The sequence below is a fragment of the Neopelma chrysocephalum genome, unplaced genomic scaffold, assembly GCF_003984885.1.
Source record: "Neopelma chrysocephalum unplaced genomic scaffold, ASM398488v2 Primary Assembly neopelma1_60, whole genome shotgun sequence".
Classification (NCBI taxonomy): Eukaryota; Metazoa; Chordata; class Aves; order Passeriformes; family Pipridae; genus Neopelma; species Neopelma chrysocephalum.
Window position 1 is genome coordinate 10,153,722 of NW_020897715.1, and position 19,683 is coordinate 10,173,404.

At 39.2% G+C, this 19,683-nt stretch overlaps 2 protein-coding genes across 7 annotated transcripts in view; one reads left to right on the forward strand and one right to left on the reverse strand.

The window, feature by feature from the left end:
- CMSS1 (cms1 ribosomal small subunit homolog) overlaps window positions 1–19,683 on the forward strand; it is a 224,489-nt gene that overhangs the window by 79,915 nt on the left and 124,891 nt on the right. The window lies entirely within an intron of this gene.
- Window positions 1–19,683, reverse strand: part of FILIP1L (filamin A interacting protein 1 like) — a 188,028-nt gene that overhangs the window by 76,500 nt on the left and 91,845 nt on the right. The window lies entirely within an intron of this gene.

Below are 19,683 nucleotides of genomic sequence, written 5' to 3' on the forward strand. Positions count from 1 at the left end.
GACCTACCTCACCTTTCAGGTAAATACTTCTTATAATGAGTCAAATTTAGATTTAGAAGGTTTTCACTAGGAAGATCTTTCTGTTCCTATTTAGTAGTGTCTGAGACTTCACTGTATTCTATTTTGCCTTGCCTTTCCAAGGGAGAGCATGAAAGTGGTCCTCCACTACTATGAGTTATGTGATTTCATTATCCATGTTTGGCAAAATGTAGGGGTTAGCAAGTACATCCAGACTGCAAGGAGTGAGCAACACTGGAAATGCCCCTTCCACAACACCACAACTACCACCTCCAAAACCAAACCAGCTTGCCATTCATGAATTTTCCACCTCTGAAAACCATGTAGTATAAAACCTTACTACTTCTTAGGTGCTGGAGTCCAGCACTCTAGAGGTGTTAGTACCTGGGGAGACTTATCCTAACTAGGCCCCTTTGAAGTGCCACTGTTAAGGAAACATTCTCTAATGCCTTTGCAGATAAATGACTAACACTGTGTAAATATTGATTAACCTCAGGAACTCTGTTTTGGTTATCACCACTCAGATTAAGGTATGAATGGATTATAGTGCACCTCTACTGGAAAACTGTGGTCATGGATACCATCTACCAAACAAAAGTCTGATCGTGTGATTCAAAGGTGAAATTAAACATGTCCCAAATACAAATAAGGCACAAATCTTCTTATTAAACTGTAAAACTAATTGCTGCAAGGTCCAGAAAATGATTATGGCCTATGATAGGTAGGAGATGACTGTGCAGCTGTTTTTTGGCCCAACAAATCTGTGGCTGATAAAGTTCTTTCTGAGAGTCCTCCCCCACTCCCTTCTACCAGATTCTGACTCTAAATCCTAAACTCTGTGACTGCACTCCTTAACTGTGGTAATTTTCCACTGAACGCTACGAACACTTCCTTTTGTTGTTTTTCTGCAAGAACAGAGGAGGTAGAAGAAGCTTTTGGTTTCTAATGGATGATGACTGAGAGTGGGGAGAATTTGTCAAAAATTGTACAAAAAAAACAAGTGACATTTCCTGTAGTGCTGATGTCTCTTTTAGTCTGATTTGAAGCACTCATAATAGCTTGTATTCAGTAAGAAAAACTTGATTTTCCAGGTGTCAAAAAAGTAAGGTTTGTCAGATTTGCATGGCAATGTGCAATGGAACCTGTTTTGTGAAGCATCAACAGTGTCACACTATGGTGGGATCTTGCTATAGTGCATCAAGGAAACATAGAGTTGTTCATAGCAGGATGGCAGTGATGTTAGCTGGTGATGATTAGTTTAAGTTAGTGTTCATCCTGGTCTTTCAGTCAAATATAGTTTGACTTTATTCACTGTGGTCTGCTTGTTAGGCTTACTCACCTTTTGCATCTTGCTGATGGAGTAATATTACTTTGGAAGAAGACCACTGGTTTCCTTTGAGTGTAAGATGCTGAAAGTTTGCTTGGCTTTTGTGTACAGTTAAAGGCTTGTGTTTATAAGATGCAGGAATTTGTAAGCTAAATCAGGTAACCTGAATGTACTCAGAGTTTGTCTGTGTGCTTTGTTGCCACAAGCGCAGGACACTATGAAATGTATAAATAGTCCAAGAAGTCCTTGTGTTTTTCCATCATGGATACCAGTTGCAGCAGCAATCTCAACTGGACATCAGATTACTGTCATAATTGTTGACAAGAGTCAATATGACATTTCTTATGGAAGGAAAAAGAAAGCTGTATTTAAGGAAGACTTTTGTACCTTTTCAGGCTTTTTGAGTTGGCTGCACCTGGAAATCCTAAGCTTGGAAAGACAGTAGTCTCAGCAATTCTGCCAAGAAGGACATCCTCCCCTGCATTTTCTCCTGCACTGTGTGCATGCTGTTGGCTTCAAGACACCATGCCACACAGTTTTTCACAGCTGCAGAGGGATAGCTGTGACTCCCTTTTAGGCTTGTCACACCTACTTCCTAATCGGGTAGATCAGTCCTTATTCACTGGCAAAAGGCATTTAGTCCCTGTGAAAGCCAGCTGACTTGCCAGATAGGTTACATTCCCGTGGAGATGGTGTCTTTGCAGTCTCCCAGAGAGTATTTTTCTTTTCTTGTTGAGAGTTCTTACGTACACTTTCACTGTCTTCTGTTCTGACATTCCCGAATGCCAATGCCTACTATTGAATCTGCTAATGCAAATATTTATCAGATTTAGCAATTAACATGAATTATTAGAGGTTGAAGTGACACACTAAATGTATGCTTTAAGCACTTTTTTTATGGTACTTGAATGTAGCTGAAAGAGGCAGGAGCACTCTGGTAGTATTAGCCTGCTTTACTGATATATTATTTCTCAGTTGATTTATTTAAGCCTTCTTATTATCTGCACATTGACAGGCATTATTATTTGTGGTGTTGTCTGTTTGCATAAGAATGCTAGTACTAATGTGGTTGTCAAAGGAGGTAGATGTGAGTAACAGAAGGGCAATTCCCAACTTCAGATTACCTCACAGTGTAGCTGCTGGTGAAGCAACCAAAGCAGGACCTCAGAAATGGACAAAAATAAACATTCCATCCACCTACCTTGAAACTCCTCACCACCCTCAAATTGTCAGACTCCCTAAATGTGGCACCATCTAAGGGAGTAACCTTCAAAGTGCACCTGACATTCTGGACAGAATATCAGCTACTCTGTCATGCCCTTGCACCATGGCAGAAAACAGAAAAAACATCCAGTCAGTCCAGAGAATGCTGGCTTTCCGCAATGTTATTAAACCTTTGAATGACCGTAGTGAGACATTCAAGGTAGAAGAAGTGTCATTTGAAATTTTCCACATGTGTATTTTGGTATGTTGGGTTGTTTTCTGTTTTGAGCAACTCCTTCCATGTTCTTGAATGTTAATGAAGAACAACTTTTTTTTCCCCCCACAAGGTAAAAATGTTAATAGATTCATGAAGTCTGTGACTATCAGTTGTCTCATGGCACCCAAAATAGTGAGGCCAGGCTCCCAAGATTAGACTAATGAGCATAAAATTTGCCTTTTTGCGTACCTGGTTCAACCTATTTTTACTTAGATTCTATAATGATATACAAGAAAGCTGTCATGCAAAAGAAAGAGGTAAGGAAAAAGTGTTTCTTCTTGTAACAGAGATTGTAGTTCGCAGAGGCTCTCTGATTTCTCCTGGAGGACTGACTCTTGCATCTTGTGGCAAACTTCTGTATAGAAGCTTATTTAAGCCTTGTTACTCTGTACCACCAAGAAGGATGATGGTATGAGATGCCTTAGAAAACAGTAAACAACAACTGCTAAGAAAGATTTGATTGGGTGTACATACCTTGCCTTGCGCTTGTGATCTTTCATCTGTTTTGGGTCAATTACTAAACAGCGGGGATTGTAGATATGTGAACAGAAGGAAGAAGAATACTTGCCAGTGTTCTCATATGATACATTGTGAACCCTTGCTTGCATCAAAAATAAAAGAAGATTGAAAGAGGCGATTCAGATCATGAAGTCAACATCTGCTGAAATCACAGACCACCATGCGGTGGGTACTTAATAGAGATTAACTTTCCATAATTGTGCTAATTGAAGAGCACAAGTGTGTTCTGCACTTTTGGGCTTTCCTTCGTGTTATGAGATGTCTGTTTTACTGAAGATTTTGCACTAATATCTTGCTTGAAGTCACAATGTGCGGGTGCCCAGACTCATCGGATTCCATGCAGTTTGGTAGGCTAGTTCCAGATTCAAAATGGAGTGAGGATGAGTTACCTTGTAAAATTCTGGTAAATCGAATTATTGCAAGTAACACACTCAGCAAAGTTTAAATTCTCAGTGTTCATGTTCTTGTTTGTTTTACAGTTTGTTTTCTGTTCTTTAAAAACCTTGCTCATTTCTGAACATGCAGTCCTTCTGCATATAAAGGAGAAATTTTCCTCTTCTTGGTGATGAACAAGTAATCTGAAGGGTCAAAATATACTTTCCTTAAGAGACAGATGAATTAATGACCAAATGTTTCTATGATGTTAACGTGGTCTCCACCCTCTCAATCATATTCTGAAGGAGATGAAACTGCATTTGTCTCTTTGGCAGCAGTGAATAAGCAGGTGGTTCAGAAATCCCTGCACTTTTGTGGGAAAGACTGAAATACTCTTCAGAGGTGACTTCATCATCGGGTTTTAAGAGACATCCCTTTTTCTCCCATTTATTTTCCCCTTTAGTGTTTTCTCTTTCTCAGTGATTGACTTACAAGCTAACAAAATCCCTCATAGGACCAAATCTTCCCTTAATCCCAGGGTAAGGACCCTGAATAGTTAAGAACTTGCTGTTTCTTCCAAAAATCCGTGACTAAGCAAGAAATCATGTCTTTCTGGTTTTTAACATCCCTTAAAGGGCAATGCTTTTGATTTGCCGAAATTGATGGGACTCCTACCAACAGAGTGACTTTTAAATGAGATGTGATTGCTCAGCATAGCAGTGTAATGGGAGAGTGCAAAGAACATGATGTCTTTTGGAAATGACTATGTGTAGTTTGGGGCAAGAAAAAAACTGGTCTCACCTTAATTGCTGCAGGTCCACAGACTATTTTTTCCCTTCCCTGTGTAGCAAAGCCTACTTTGAAGCATCATGTTCATACCTCAGGAGAAATTAATCTCCTGTCCCTGTTCTTGTGTGGCTGTATGCCGGGTAGTGTCCAAGCATGGGAAGGCACTTTTGGCTGGGCCACATCACGTCCTCCACCAGAAAAAGAAGCAAGTTTGTCTTGTTCTTCTACTTCTGTCTGTAGTCCTGGTGTGGCCTGTGGGCTAGCAAATGAGCCGTACTGAACTGTGGGAGAACATGAAGAATTGTTTTTATTAGTTGGAATCCCAGTATCTGTCCCTTTCACAGCATCACTGGTGCCTTCTGACAGAATGCCTTTAGGACTTTCATTCTTCCCCTAAGTGGAAATACATTTCTTTGTGGTAGATTTACACCACTTCACCACTTCCAAAGACAACAACTGTTCTTTTTGGGTAGACTACTTTAGTGTTTTCCTGGAAACTGTTTGCAGTGGCTTCTGTCCAGAGGGATGTTCTGTCGTACCATGACCAGCTATTGCGCTTGGGCTGTGCTCTCATTCTCAGTAGACTCTGCTGGTTTGGTGCGCAAGCTGCTCAGTAAGTGAGAAGAGACTAGTGGGTTCTTCACCCAGGGAATCTGGGATAACCGTGTGTTTCCATCCTGGCAGGGAAACTCTGCAAGATTAAGTTGGTTATCTGGGAAGACTGTTGCAGGAGTGGTTACCTGTGTATCCTGGTGAATCTGTTGGTGTGCAGAACTGCAGGAAGTCAAGCAGGAGAAAGAAAATAAATTAGCAGTCTGTTTCCCCTCTTGGAGGATCTTGTCAAATTTTGGTCTCTGAAGCCCTTGGGGATCCTGCAAAAACAGCAATTACTCAAATGGTGAGAAAATGTGGATTCAGCTGAGGATATGAACGCTCCCAGACAGGAAAAGAAGAACTTGATGTCATTTTTGTGCTGGTCGTGGTTTATGTTCATCTGACCACAAGTCAGATTCCTCATCCCTTGGATACAGGGAGCCTCTTCTGAGACAGAAAGATGTCTTTTGAACTGCGTTAGAGTTGTCCTGTTACTCTTCTCACAGTAAAGATATTGTGAAATTTCCACCATCTGTTGTCTTCTCCTCCCAGTTCCAATCCTGTAGAGTTTTGCACATATATAGTGGTTGTGGTTAGGTGAAATCTTCCCAGGTCCATGTTGCAAATGTACAAGCTTACAGTCATCTTTAGAAGGCTGAGTTTGTGTGGGAGATTTTGACCAGGTCCTTTTGAAGAATGTGTCACTTGTCTGTCATTTCATTATCGGTGTGTGAACTTGTGATCTGGTCTTCATTCTTGTAATGTCTCTAACCACAGGTATATATAGATATAGATGTAGATATTATATACACACACACCACAGGATTTTGTGCCTGGAAGTAGAAAAAAGAACCTGTGCCATGTGGCCAGTTGTTGGTTTTGTGGCTCTGAGCTCAAGTTAAGCCCTTTCTGTTGATTAAGTGATCTCAGCCCACCTCCTGCTAAGTCTTAGGTCATGTTTGTCCACATATTTGAGTTCATCGTGTGGCGCTTCAAAGGATTCTCATTCACAGTGCTCTACATGAAAGCATAAGCTGCTCACCTTAAACATACTTGAAATTTTCACATTAGGAGTGTATGGTTGGGAATGTATACTCGTATTCAGAGCTGTCAAATCTTGTTCTAAGTGAGATTCTTCAGATGGTCCATAAAACCAAGCGGTATGGGTAATAGAGCTCTTTGTGATGATCCATGAGAAAATCATGAGTTTTGGATCCTTGATGTGTCACGCAGCATTTCTCTGGCAAAACTGGGTATTTGTTTTGTGTTCTGCAATGAAGGGCTGGATCTCACAAAGGTTCCAGCTCAGAAATCAGTACTTTGAGACATGGGCTGATATTTTCATTATCTCTGGTCATAATTTGGAACTTCTGCTAAACCCTTCTCTTCACTCCTCCACAGGAATTCAGCTTTTGTATTTTGTGGTCCAGCATTTTGCTAAGTTGATGGTAGTCCTGGAAAATTATAGTGTATTTATTACATTATAGGTATATAGTTTCTGTAGTTAGGCACAGTAGATTGGTTTGAGGTGATTTGTCTTCTCAGTGAGGCACTACAGAGGCCACAAGGCCACAATGTGAAGCCAAGAGCTTAGTTGTAGTGGGAGACTGAAGTTGTATCTGCACCCTAGCTTCAATGTGCTGCTGCAGTGTGACAACACTATTATAATCCCATGTATTCATGGTTTCAAAAGCTTAAGAGGGAATAAAAATTAAAAGAGGTAGAACGTCTTTAACTTTCCACTGCTGGGAATAGAGGGTTGATATTAATATGGGGAATTTTTTTTTTTCTGTCTGCTTTCTTGGGTTTAGGTTTTGGGTTTTCTTTCTTTTGAAAGTAAAATGTTTCATACTTGTTTTGTAATTAGACACTAACATAAAAGGCAAAAGAAATTTACTCAGTCCAGTGCAATTTTTACATCTCTGACTTTAGAGTGATTAGCTTTCCCTGCACATACATAGTTGCACATACCAGCACCACTTCAGTGGCCAATGTGTTTACTGTAGTATGGTCCTGCCTTTCTGATGGAAGGTAAATTTTTTCTGGCAAAGTGCTTGTGACAGTCGTCTTCTGTGCCCTTAAACATGCTGGTAATGTGGTATAAGGTCACTTTGAAAAGCAGCCTATAATCACAATTGTCTAAAAAGAATTTAATTGAAGAAATACAGTGCTATGATGTTATTAGCTATAATAGCTGTGGGCAAAAGGAAAAGAAGACACAAATGGTATTTCTTGTATTTCAGTGTGTGTATGTGTCACTGTACACACACATATAATGTTTTAAATAATGTATTTGTGTACCAAGTGTGTATAGTGTAATGCTCTTGGGCTTGATGCTCATGGCAATTAGGAAATAAGTGGTCCTTTATAAGCTTTCATCAAAAGAGCAGTAGAAGTACACAAAGGTTTGAAGTATCTTGGTTTTGTTTTCAATGAAAAATCTATGGTTAGTAAGCAAGGATTATCTAATATATATAATCTAGTATAAGTTAATTTGTTACCCCACAGTAATTGGTCTGGGTATCTGAGATCCAAACTTCTTAACCCTTGCAGCCATCTCCATTTTCAATTTAGTCTTTTTTTCTTTTTTTTTTTTTTTTTGGTGAGTCATGAAATAGGCAGCAGAGACCACAGCAAGGACTATCGAGTAATACTGTACACCTTCAAAGTGCAGATGTATTAATTTTCTTCAAGGGTATTTTTGACAAGTGTGGATTTGTAGAGACATTTGTGTGGGAGTGATCAACTCAGCGTTGCTTTTCCCCACACATGAAAATAAACCACAGACTTTTAAATATCCTGAGAAAAGTTTCTTCAAAGAAAGATCAAAAGTCTTTACTAATGTCTGAGGAAGCTGCGTGGCTGCCTCTCTTGTGAACTCATGTCTATGGAGAGCTGGCAAAGACAATCAAGATCATTATTCTATTGATTTGATCATTTGCAGCTTACTCTAAGAGGAGATGCCTTGTTTGGAGAAGAAGGAGGTGGGAGAATCCACAGATGCTCCCTAATTTTACCAAGAGAGACATGAATAAAATAACTTTTCAAAACCAACTCTGTTGTTTTTTTCTGCTATGTTGTTTGGGATGCTCTGCTTCAGATTACTGTCTTTAACAGTGAATGTTCAAGAGTTTTCTGTAATAGTAAGTCGATTGACATGTTCTTAATTTTATCATTTTATTTCTTTGGTGGCTGTTGAAGTTAAGTGAAATGCCCAGGTATGGCTTTCAGGGCTTCGCAGAAATTTTACATCTGATTTTTTTGTTTTGTTCGCTTGGTTGGTTTTGGTTTGATTTTTATCGCTTTTTGCGTCCAAGCAACACAGAACACATATGAGCTAAGCTTTGAAAGTTTGTGAACTTCCCCCTCATCTGGAATTCCCCACCTTTAGACAGCTTTCAGGAGAATAAATTAATTTTTATTCTTCATAAGCCCTGGGTTTTCTTTCTTATCTGTCTCAATGTGTGTTTCCTTCATGAGCTGTATCTTTTATAGTTCAGACTAATTCTTTATGTGCTGTCTGATAGCAGAGAATCCTTAACTTATAGAAGCTGTTGAGAATAGCGTTTCTCTTTTGAAGGATATTACTGCTTTTGTCATGCTGGCACAAAGCCTCTGTGAATGATAGGTAGGACTTCAGGCTTGTATCTAAACCTAATATTTCCAAGTAGTTGGTTTGGGGTTTTTTTGTGTGTTGTTTTAAACAAAACCTTTTTAATACCATTTCCATCAATTACTCTATTCTGCTGCTATCTAGAAAATGGGCAATAATCTTTTGTTGGTTTATCTGATCAGAAATGAAATAATTCAGTTTTCTCCTTTTTTTAGATTTTAGGGTTTTCTTTTAGCTGTGGACTGGGTTTTCCTTGTATATCCTAAAGTTCTAATCTTTATTACATTCTATGATTAGTACTTTAGAGAAATTCTGAGGTTTTCTTTGTATTCTGTAATACAAAATCAGGGTGATTTTGTATTATTTTCTCCTTGCTTACTTCTCTCCTTCATGACGATACATAAGTATGTAACAGCAGGCTAACATCTTTTTTGTCTGACTGGGATAATCTTTAGTTGTGCAAAGAATTGGCTGTCACATTTTCCTTTTCCAGCTGCAACTACAAAATAGCAACACACACATGGCCAGGGAAGATTCCTCACTCTACTCCCCATGCCCCCATTCTCCATATTTAATATTCAAGAGAAAAATTTGGATAAATATCCTAAATATTTTTTCCCAGGAATTTAATGGAAAGAAAATCTCTCTCAGATCTCCAGTCCTCTCACCATAACTTTTCTATGCAGATCAGACCTTACTGTCTGTGGAACAGAGATTTTAGGTTTGGGGTTTTGGTGAGGGTAAGGAATGCTGCCATGCAGGTGAATGGCATGAGTTCCCTGCTCATTTCTGAGCCAGGAGTACTGAGTGGCACTGCCCTGTATCCTGCTTATCCCACTCTACATATTGCTGCCATTGGGGTCTTGCAATGATTCATGGTGACAAGTTGCATGATTTTGACAAGAGTGCCCAAGGGTCAGAAGGTGCTCCTAACAAATTTTTTAAATGTTAATTTCTAGGCTTTGGTGGAAGTGGAAGTCAGTGTTGTGTTGGTCTTTTGAATCAAAATCTCTTTTTGTGACAAGAATGTGGATTACTGCTTTTTGTTGTTTTGGAGGCTTTTTCTTTTGTTTCCTTTGGCTTTTATTATTCTTTCATTTTGTTCTTATTAATCTTAGTTCTATCTGTTAATGTTGTGGCAGCAGAATATTTCTCATTATCTATGTTCACCTCCAGAGAAATGAACACAAAGGAAATGTGAGCTTCCTCGTAGATTCTCAAGTCAGCTTTGTAGTTTTGTTTTTAGTTTTTGAAGAATTCTTTTCATTAAGATTGATTATTGCTTTAAATAATTAAAGTAAAATTATGACTTTGAATGATGGCTTATATTTTTTTTATATTGTTCATATTAATTAGTGACTGCAGGTATATGTGGCTGCCAGGAAAATATGAAAAGCACTGAGTTTTAAAAGTAACTGTACACAGTGAAATTAATTTTTGAATGTGTTCACATTACAGATTTTACTAGCCACGACATTCCTTATTATTTATTATAACGCCTTACAGCGTTGGACCTTTGGCTCCCATAGGAATATGCTGTGCTCTGCTGACGCAACTTTGGAAAATGCAATAAAAATGCACTGGAAACTGCAGCTTTCTAATAGGAAGTTTCTTGAAAGTAGTGAAGTTAAAATGCCTCACAGTAAAAAAAAAGTAGAGTGGAGGTCAGTGAGCTAGGTAGATATACCTCCTCTCTGTCACTAGCTGCGCTTTCTTCTTTTTTTTTCCCCTCTTGGAAATTTGGTCTTTAGGCCATCATCTGTGTTTTGGCATAGGACAAACAGAGAAAACTCATATATTCCTTTCATTGCTGCATAAGGACCCCACAATTTTGCTACATGAGGTTCACATGTTAAGGCAAAAGTTGTTGATTTGTGACTGCAGCTGTGACTTCATCCTGGTTTTGATTATACTGTAGCTGAGTCCTCGGGGGAGGGGCAAGGCATGCTCCAGAGGTGGTTTGGAGCACGTACTGTTGTTTGTTCCTCTCTTTGTTTTCCCACTTGTTCAAATAAAATATGTCTGTGGCCAGCTGCTAGCCCAGTGGCTATTGGGAGTTGAGGAAAGGGATTTTGCAGACATAAATGAGAACATCTAAGAATATTTTACAAGAGTCTGATGTTCAGAAAGGTCTGGATGCCTTCTTCCCCATCTCCACCCCCATAAAGGCCTCTCTGAAAGGCCAACTTAAACACCTCTTTATTCTTTTGGAAGAATGCTACTTAAAATGAAGGCAGAATCTTCATATTGCTCAGCTTAACTGCTTGGCACCAGTTGTCCTACTTTTTGGTGGAGCTTGTTGTGCTGGTGTGTTGGTGTGTGTGTTGGTGCTGGAGAGACTTGTAGAAAGCTTGTCCACCTGCTTCTGTGATGGCCAGTGACAAACAGTGTGGAACTAGGCAGAAGCAAGATGGAACCTGAGGACACAGTAGGGACCATTCTGCTGCCAGTGTTCAGCCCTGCAATTATAATGAGAAAATTTGGGAAGGAACTGCTCCCTGAGCAGCAGGTTTTGTAAATGGGCTGATCTGCCAGGAGAGGCCTGTTGGAGTTGCTTTTTTTGGTCTTGGTGGTAATTGTATTATGTTCCTACTGGTGTTTTCCTGGTAGCTGAGGACAAGTCTGCAGATTTTTAGGTGTGTTTAGGAGGGCATGAACAGGTGACTATATATAATGTTTGCACTTAACATGCAAGTCCTTCTTAGAGAAACAATGAGTCATATGCCTGCAGGCACAGCCAGCTTCCTTAGCTTGCTGCTTAACAAGACTTCACTGAAATTATTTTATCAGAAGCTGATATTTAGCTCCTGAGAGCACTGTGCCTCTTCTGCACAGAAATAATGCTAATTTGTTATACATTAAACCAGCAGGTTAATGCCAATTCTGAAAATACTGTGCACCTTCTTATCTGAGTCCTCGTACTTCTGTTACATACGTACAGACATCTCTCATATATAAAGAGAAATATATATACATATATATATACACACACACACATATATATATGAAAAAGATGCTTCCTGATCAAACTTCTGACATGTAACTTTGTTTGTGAACATTTCCTTAGCATGAAAAAAAAATCCAAAGCAGACACCCTCCCCTCCTCTCATTGCTGAGTGGTTGTAAAGGAATCATTTTAACGCACAGCAGGTGTGTGTATGTAGTGATCATATGTTCCCAGGCATTAAGAGTATTTACATTCTTTCTCTAAGAGGATAATTTTTCTTAGTGCTCTGATCAAATCAATTCTGTTGTAAGTGATTGAGTTAAGTGTTTAAAAACTGTTAACAGTAGAGTGGATTTACCTTGATTAAGATGATATGCAGCCCTGAATAGCTAGTTGTTCCTGTGAGTGCAAGCAATTCTATTTGAGGAATTATCACAGATCTTAACACTCCTCTGATACCAAAATTTAAGTTTTCTGCTTAAATAAATTTCCAGATATAAAATAAAGGTAAGGCTTTAAATGAAAGGCTAGAGAGTCTGTCCTGTGTCATTTAATACCAAATATCCAGTAAACATCAGAGTGCATATGGTGGCATTCTGCAAGCTTTCCTTGAGCAGGTAAGCACATCAGAGTCTGTAGGGCTGCATGTGCAAGATTGGATTACAGGGTTAGGGACTGTATTTTCTGACTCTTATCGCTAGTCTAACTCTGAATACATGTATTTTCCTTTAAATGTCGTCTGGACGGTCTCAAAATGTAACATTTTAAAGGTCTCTTGTTGACACAAGCATATAGTTAATTAAGGAAACAAATCTAGACAGAATAAGATATTTTCTCTTTAAGGTTTAGTAATTTTCTTGCCATATAACCTTAAAAAAAGAAGAAAGTGAGAAAAAAAAACCCCACACATGCAGAAAAAAAACCCCAAACAAACAAAAAAAACCCAAAAAACACCCCCACTGCCAAAAAAACCCTTAACAACCACCAAACCATAAAATTCACTGGGATAGGAGAGGGTTGTCGTATTCATGATAACTGAGAAGTAAAGCTGACTGTCCAGTTTGGTTTTTATGGTTAGAACTGAAGGGAAAGATAAGGAAGAAATGCATATGTATGATAAATATGAAGTAGATTGTTGTTTTTAATATTAATAATGTCAGGAAAACCATTTTATCATACATGTTCATCATTATTTCATTTTTTTGAATGAGCTTAAGACAAACTCTGTAGGTTTATTTTCAGAGCATTTACATAGTGAGATTGTTTTGGTCATAATTTCAGCTTCATGCAAATTAGAGCTGCACGGCTGAAACATACCCATCTCTTTAATATTAGTTAATGATTTCTTTAAAATGTATATGGTTACAGACTAACGCTTCAACAGTAGATAGTAGTGCTTCTTGTTTCAGGAAAAGGAATTAAATTGGAATAAGTTGCTCTTCTATGAGTAAGTCAAAAGATTCGATTTTTTGCTGCCCATCAAAAGAGTTAAATAAAATCTTCAGACTTTTTTGGATAAAAGGAAAGTAGCCTTTTGCAAATGTATATTCTAGATTTAATGTTGCTTTATTTGAACAATGATACATACAACTTCTTAATGTCCTGCTAGGTCCTAGAGAGGGTTCTTAAATGCCACTGAAAAAACTGACAGGAGTGATGATTCGGAAACCTGATCATCTTTACCTTACTTCATCTGCATTGCACCTTTCTAAAAGAGGTGGTTGCTAAGAGGGTATTGCAATGCACTGCGTTTCTTCAGGATCTGAATGATGAAGGAACCTTATGGCAAATTCTTGTTCTTGTGGTCTTCTTCCTATATGTGTTAAACCAGTGTTATCCCAGTTGATATCCTTTATGTTCTGTGATCAACAGAATTTGTCAGAGATGTGGGGTTTTAAGAATTTGGACTAGATACAATTCAGTTTAGCAAGCAGAACTTGATCCTCAATGATTACTATTGTTCAGGGCCTGTAAAAATAGTTTGGAGGCTTAGTCAGAACTACAGTAATAAATGTAGTGAGCAAGCTTTGAAAAAAATATTAAGAACAGGATCCCGTGAAGCTATACAGGCCACCTGTGCAAGACGTAACCCTGTGGAGATTTAAGGCTACTTTCCCAAAGGGCTTGTACAATACTTGCAAGAAATAGCTTTGTCGAATTTGCAGCTGCCTGGTTAAGCATAGACCCTGGTCATCTGCTCCCCAACCTGGCAGGTACAACAAAGGCAGAGTTGTGGCCACTGTCTAGTGCTGGAGCAGTGGGAGTTGCCAGTGCTGCCCCTTGAGGTACCGTGGAGCCTTGCCGTATCCTCTGCCTTGGAGCGGGCAGCCCAGCCTGGCACTGAGCACAGAGCACCTCTGTACCAGCTGACCTTGGCCTTGGGCACTCAGGATGGCCTGGGGGGATGAAGAGACAGAAGGGAGCAAGGAAAGAAGCCCTTGACAAAACATGTGTATGACAGTTTTGAAGAAGTGGCCACCAATGTTGTAGTTTCACCTTTGTCTTACGGAAGCTATGCATGCAGGTTGAACTGGAGGGAGCATCTGTGCGCTATTGTGGGACCCAAATAAAGCTCCTATATATTTACAGATATAAAATATATGCAAACTTACTTCACTGTAAGGGAAAATTGTAAGAGCTGAGACCATGGTGCCTTATGAAAAAGGATGATCCTGTGTCCAGAATCAGATCTCTTATCATAAATGTTTGCTTTCAGATATGCAGAGTAGTGTTCAGGAAGGTTTTCACACTAGCTTTGCATATGTACCTAGCCTACCTGGCTGTAGGCAGTGAAGAGAGAGAGGGCTGGTTTTCAGAGGGCACTTCCACAATTCCGTGGGTGTATTCCTTCTTGGGAGAAACCCTTCTTTCTCCATGAGGTACAGCGGGAGACTGGTTGGCTAGGTACTGAGGCACTGAGGTGTGAAAGCCTCCTTCCTTCCCTGTTCTGCACTCTTCTTTCCCAAAGAATTGAGTGTTGCTTCTCAAAGCTGCACCGTACCACTGTGTTTTGCTGAAGTATTAGTGTCAGAGTTGTAAGAGGAAAATTATGATATTAGATGGCTTATCAGCCTATTTAATTAGGTACTTCCATCTCTAAGAAGAAGTCCCAAGGTAGTTAATAGCAACTGTAACTCAGCAAAGAGGGTTTGTAGGGGATCCCTCCTCATCGTTCTAAGAGTGCTTCATCTCAGTCTCTAGCATTGCTCAGAAACCAGAGAACTTTAACACAGCGAGCTAAACCAGAAGGCATCATTATGTCTTTGTGCAAACGTATTTTGGGTATTGGATACTGTTGATCCCCTATCTCCATAAAGCATAAAGTAGAAGCAGATTACCTGTGCTCTTATGTCCTAGGACTAGCAGGCCATGACTCTTCAAATGGAAAAGAAAATGTGTAAGAGGCATGTGATTTAGGACTCGGATATCCTGAGCAGTACACATGGAGTAAATGGAAATAATTATTTACTCATAGCATGATAATCGGGGACACTCAGTGCATCAGTTTGCCACAAAATTGAAACAAAGTGAAGTACTTCATTGTACAGCACACAACTGCTAACCCTTAGAGGTCAGTGTCACAGGAGACAGCTGAGCCAGAGGTGTCAGTGCAGTCAGTAGGGAGATTCACAGAGAAACAGTTTGGTTGTGATAGTTTAGCAGAATAGTCTGAAGGCAGCTAAAATCCTTAAGTGACAGCTGAGGGCACGGTAGGAGAAGGATCACCCTGTTGATGCTCCCAAATGTTGTCTTTGCCCAAGCATCTGCTTTTGGCGACTTTCAGAAAGGTTTTTGAACTAGATCAGCCTCTGTCTTTCCTCGTGCGTTTTTCCTGTAGCACAGGTAAGACTCTGGACTATTAATTCTCCAGTGCTTTTTAAAGCGAGGTAGTGAAATACATTTTGTTTCAATCCACTAATTATTTACAGCGGGGAGTCAGGCTAACTTTGCTCATGTGATACTTTATATATGAAAAGTTAACTGCTGTCACGAGTCATTATTTCCATTGAGAATAGTGATTCATCTTTCCATGCACAGGCAACAGATCTCTCAGTGGGAATGAAATTTTAGCTCATGTCACCATTCTGTAGGAGGAAATACATATGGAGACAGGACATTGTGTTTGGATACATGTGTTTTCTGTTGAACTGGGTTTGAGAACTTTTTTCTCAAGTGTTTTGAGTGAATTTAGTATTTATTTTTCCACAGTTAGCTTCAGAATGGTAGTTGCAGAGGAAAAGGCTCACTATTATGGAAAAAGATACATTTCAGCATGGCCTCTCAAGTGTGGCTCAGTCCCGATTAGGAAAACCAGCTTTTAGCTGCTATAACTGCTAGTAGGGATGGTATTGCAATCAATGTTTTAGCTCACATGCATTTCTGTTGTATTCCTTTCATCTGTCTGGTGGAAATTTGCCTTACTTTTATCTAATTGCTTGTCAGAATGGTCTATTACAGATGCTACTTACATCGGAAAGGCCCCTTGGGTAAGAGCTAACCACACCAGCTCTGCCTTCTGCATTACTGTAATTGTGAAAATTTGGAAAGAACAGTCATTTGGAGAAGACAATTTCAGGATCTATAAATGCAACATATCACAAGTTACTCTGCACTTTGGTTGTGTCCTTTGTGTTGAATTTTTATTTTTTCGCTTTGGCTGTCTTTTTAATGTTCGGTTTACAAACTTAGTAGGGGAGTTGGAATGGAATTGGGAAAAATCTGAAGTCCAAATGTCACAGTTTTGTAAACAGAATAAATATGCTAATGAACAGCATCTGTATGAACTTGGGGTAGCAGTATGCATATTTTCAAGTATTGTGTTTCTCGTGAAGAGGTGTCTTTTACAAGGACAACTCTTTTGAAAGAGCTTTGAAACTGTGTACCATGACATGACACAAGATTTTGGTATTTCTTTTAAGAAATAAGTTTTGGTGCAGTATTTGCCTCAAATTCTAGTCTTCAAGAGTCAGGACGTTGACATCCTTAAAAAGATTTTCACAACACAAGCCCAGTTGTGGGAGAATCTCTTTTCCAAGTTCAGAGTTCTCAGCTTTGTGCAACCATAGGAGTGATGACAGTCAGAGGAGTGCTGTGAGAATGTTTTCAATCGCCTTTATCTTTTGGTGCTTCCTGCAGCACACTTTGGCTTAGGCAATGCTTGTGGTAAGAGGCGGTTAAATTGATGTAAAGACCAAGTTGATTTGACATGTTTTTTAACCAAGTGTTTATTAGTTGAAATAATCTTGGGTGTTTTTTGGCATAATTTGTGTTTGAGTGGGAACTTGACTCATTGTCAGAAGTCTGTGTATATTTGAGCATGTTAAGCTGATGTTACCAAATGGAACCGTGGGAGGCTTTTGGCTTGTGTTTATGGAGTATAAACCAAAGCTCCTACCTTGCTGCCTCAAGAGCCACAAAAATGTTAATATAAGTCAGAGATGCAAGAAAAAATGTATTCCATATAGTCTCTCTACTTGCCAGTACTAGCTTTTTCCTTGGGTTCCTTTCCACTATTTTGTTCCATCTAGTTTTAGGTATCACAAGGGATGAGACTTCCTCTGCATTCCTGTGGAAATTATTTTGCAGTCCTCATAAGACTTGGCGAAATTTTCCCCTCATTTATATTTCCTGGTTCTTATGTTTCCAGAGCAGAACCCACACCAAAACTGTCAGGGGTTGCTTTCCGGTTAGCTTTGGCAAAATGATTCAGGCTTCCTTCTTGTCCCTGTCTGCTTTTGTTAACTGAATGAACCAGTGATCATTCACGTGCCTCAAGCTACAAGTGTTTTAGGAGAGGTATCGTGATACCTTCTGCTGAAGGGTGCTGTGAACATTTTAAATCAACCTGCAGGTATCAGGTGAAGCAGTTGTAGCTGTTAGAGTTTCTTTTATTGTATTTTCTTGTGTTTCCCTCAGACTAGATTTTCTGCACAAAGTCTAGTGTCTTTTAAATCTTCCTGACTGGTTTCCCTTGGTCTCTTCTCACTGACCCTGCTCCTCTGTCTCACTAAGAAACTTACGCATAAGCTATGAAAAGGCCAATTTTAGGCACTTAGATTAAGATGAAATCAATATTTCATCGGTAAGCAAAAAGTAAAATTATTCACGTAAGCTGCTTGTAAGATTGGGCATTTTTTCCCCTCTTCATCAAAGATAATTTGTCCCTAAAGAACATGTTTGTATTTGTCTTGGGCATGTAATGGTCCAAACTAATTAGAGCTGTTGTATGAGTTTCCAGGAACACAGTAGCTTTTGCAATTGCTTCAAACATCAGAATGTTTCTGGTCTATTATAATTTAATTGGTTCCCTCTATTTTATTTTTTAACAATATATATATATACATATATATAAAAACCCAGTAAATATATAGTTACTCTAATCGTTATAACTAGGTTCATCAGGAACTGTAGTGATAGGACAAGGACATTCATTTGAATGTTATTTGATTCATGAACATTTGTTCGTTTGATTCATGAGCCAGATGAAGTAATTGGAAATTGCTTACTTTTGCATTTTGTTTTTGTGTTTTGCTTGGTTTGCTAAGCTAATTTCTTGTGTGTTGACTGGCTTCTCTGCCTTTAGCTTGAGTTACAGTACACAATAAGGTGCACAGTGGCAGCTGCTTTTTGAAAAGTTGCCATTTGGAAGGAAGTGCAGGGGGTTGTCCTGAAGACCTGCACGTACACGTACAACATAGGTTACATGTGGATACGCCCTACCTCAGGTGGGAACAGAAGCGGCTAAAGGCATATAGACTTTTTGCAACACAGAATCAGTTTTGTGAAAGATGTTTTTTTCCAAGTTGAGTTTGTAAATGCTTTCTTAGATCTGGTATGTATTCTGAAGCGTTGCGCAGTATGATAACAGATGAGCTAAGTTGCTTGCTGCCAAAACCCTGCAAAGAGTGAGCGGTATGCAGCCTAAGGAGGAACGCTGCTCTTTTAAAACTATGCCAACCTTAATATTGTTACTAAATTATGGTTTAAATCACAAAATCATCACAGTGTTCTTGAAAGATGGTGCAAACTAGGTTCACTGTACAAAAAGGGGGAGGATATGCGCAATACCTGTGAAACCATAGTGAAAAAGGAAAGTAAGAAGCTGTGGATTTCACATCTTATCAGGATATTTGTGCTGCATGATCACAGTCTCTCACCAGTCTCATAGCTGAGCCTTTTAAAAACATACTCTGCACTTCTAACTGCTGTTCTCTCACAACCTGTTCTGGTGCCTGAATTGGAGAGACTGTGGTGTGGTGTTGTCTCCTCAACAGCCCTTACATAGTGTGTCAAAAAGCAATAAAGCAAAGAAACTTGGGTTTGGTGATGTGGTGAGTCTGTATCATCTTAAAGCTTCTCAAGCGGAAACAGTGGCCAATGCAGTTCAGTAAACTGATCAGAAGTAAATTTACACCATAAGTGAAATTTCTACTTTAATTAAAAAAAAAATTAAACACATGAACTTTTATACAAGTAAAGCTTCTATGCCAGATATCATTAGTCTGCATCATTGTGGCTCTGCTCTCCTACAGCCAATATAACATGGGTGTAAATTTTGGCTCATTTAATGGAAATATGGGCATGATTGATACAGATCACATTTTTGCTACTGAAAGATTCATTCATACACAGAGATCATGGGAGTGATTGTGTGAATGCTGCTTCATAAATGAATTTAAAAGGTTTCTGACAGTCTGCCTGACCTGAGACAGCTCATTTTAAAACATCAGGAAGTTTTGTGAGGGTGTTGGGGATGGAAGTTTGTTTTGTCGCTGTATAACTAAGTTCTGTGCAAATTCAGAGGACTGTTTGCTGCTTATACAGCTTTAGTTCAGCTTTTGGTTCTACTGAGCAACTGAACAGTTTTATTTGCTGAGAGTCGGCCAAGGGGGTCTCTGTGGGAGAATGCTGATAAACCTTACTATTTTAAACCTGAGTCTCTCTCTGCTGTTTTTGAAGCACAGTGTGTCTCTTTCTTCTGCATATATCCTGTTGTCTTGCCTCCCCATCCCTGTTTCAGC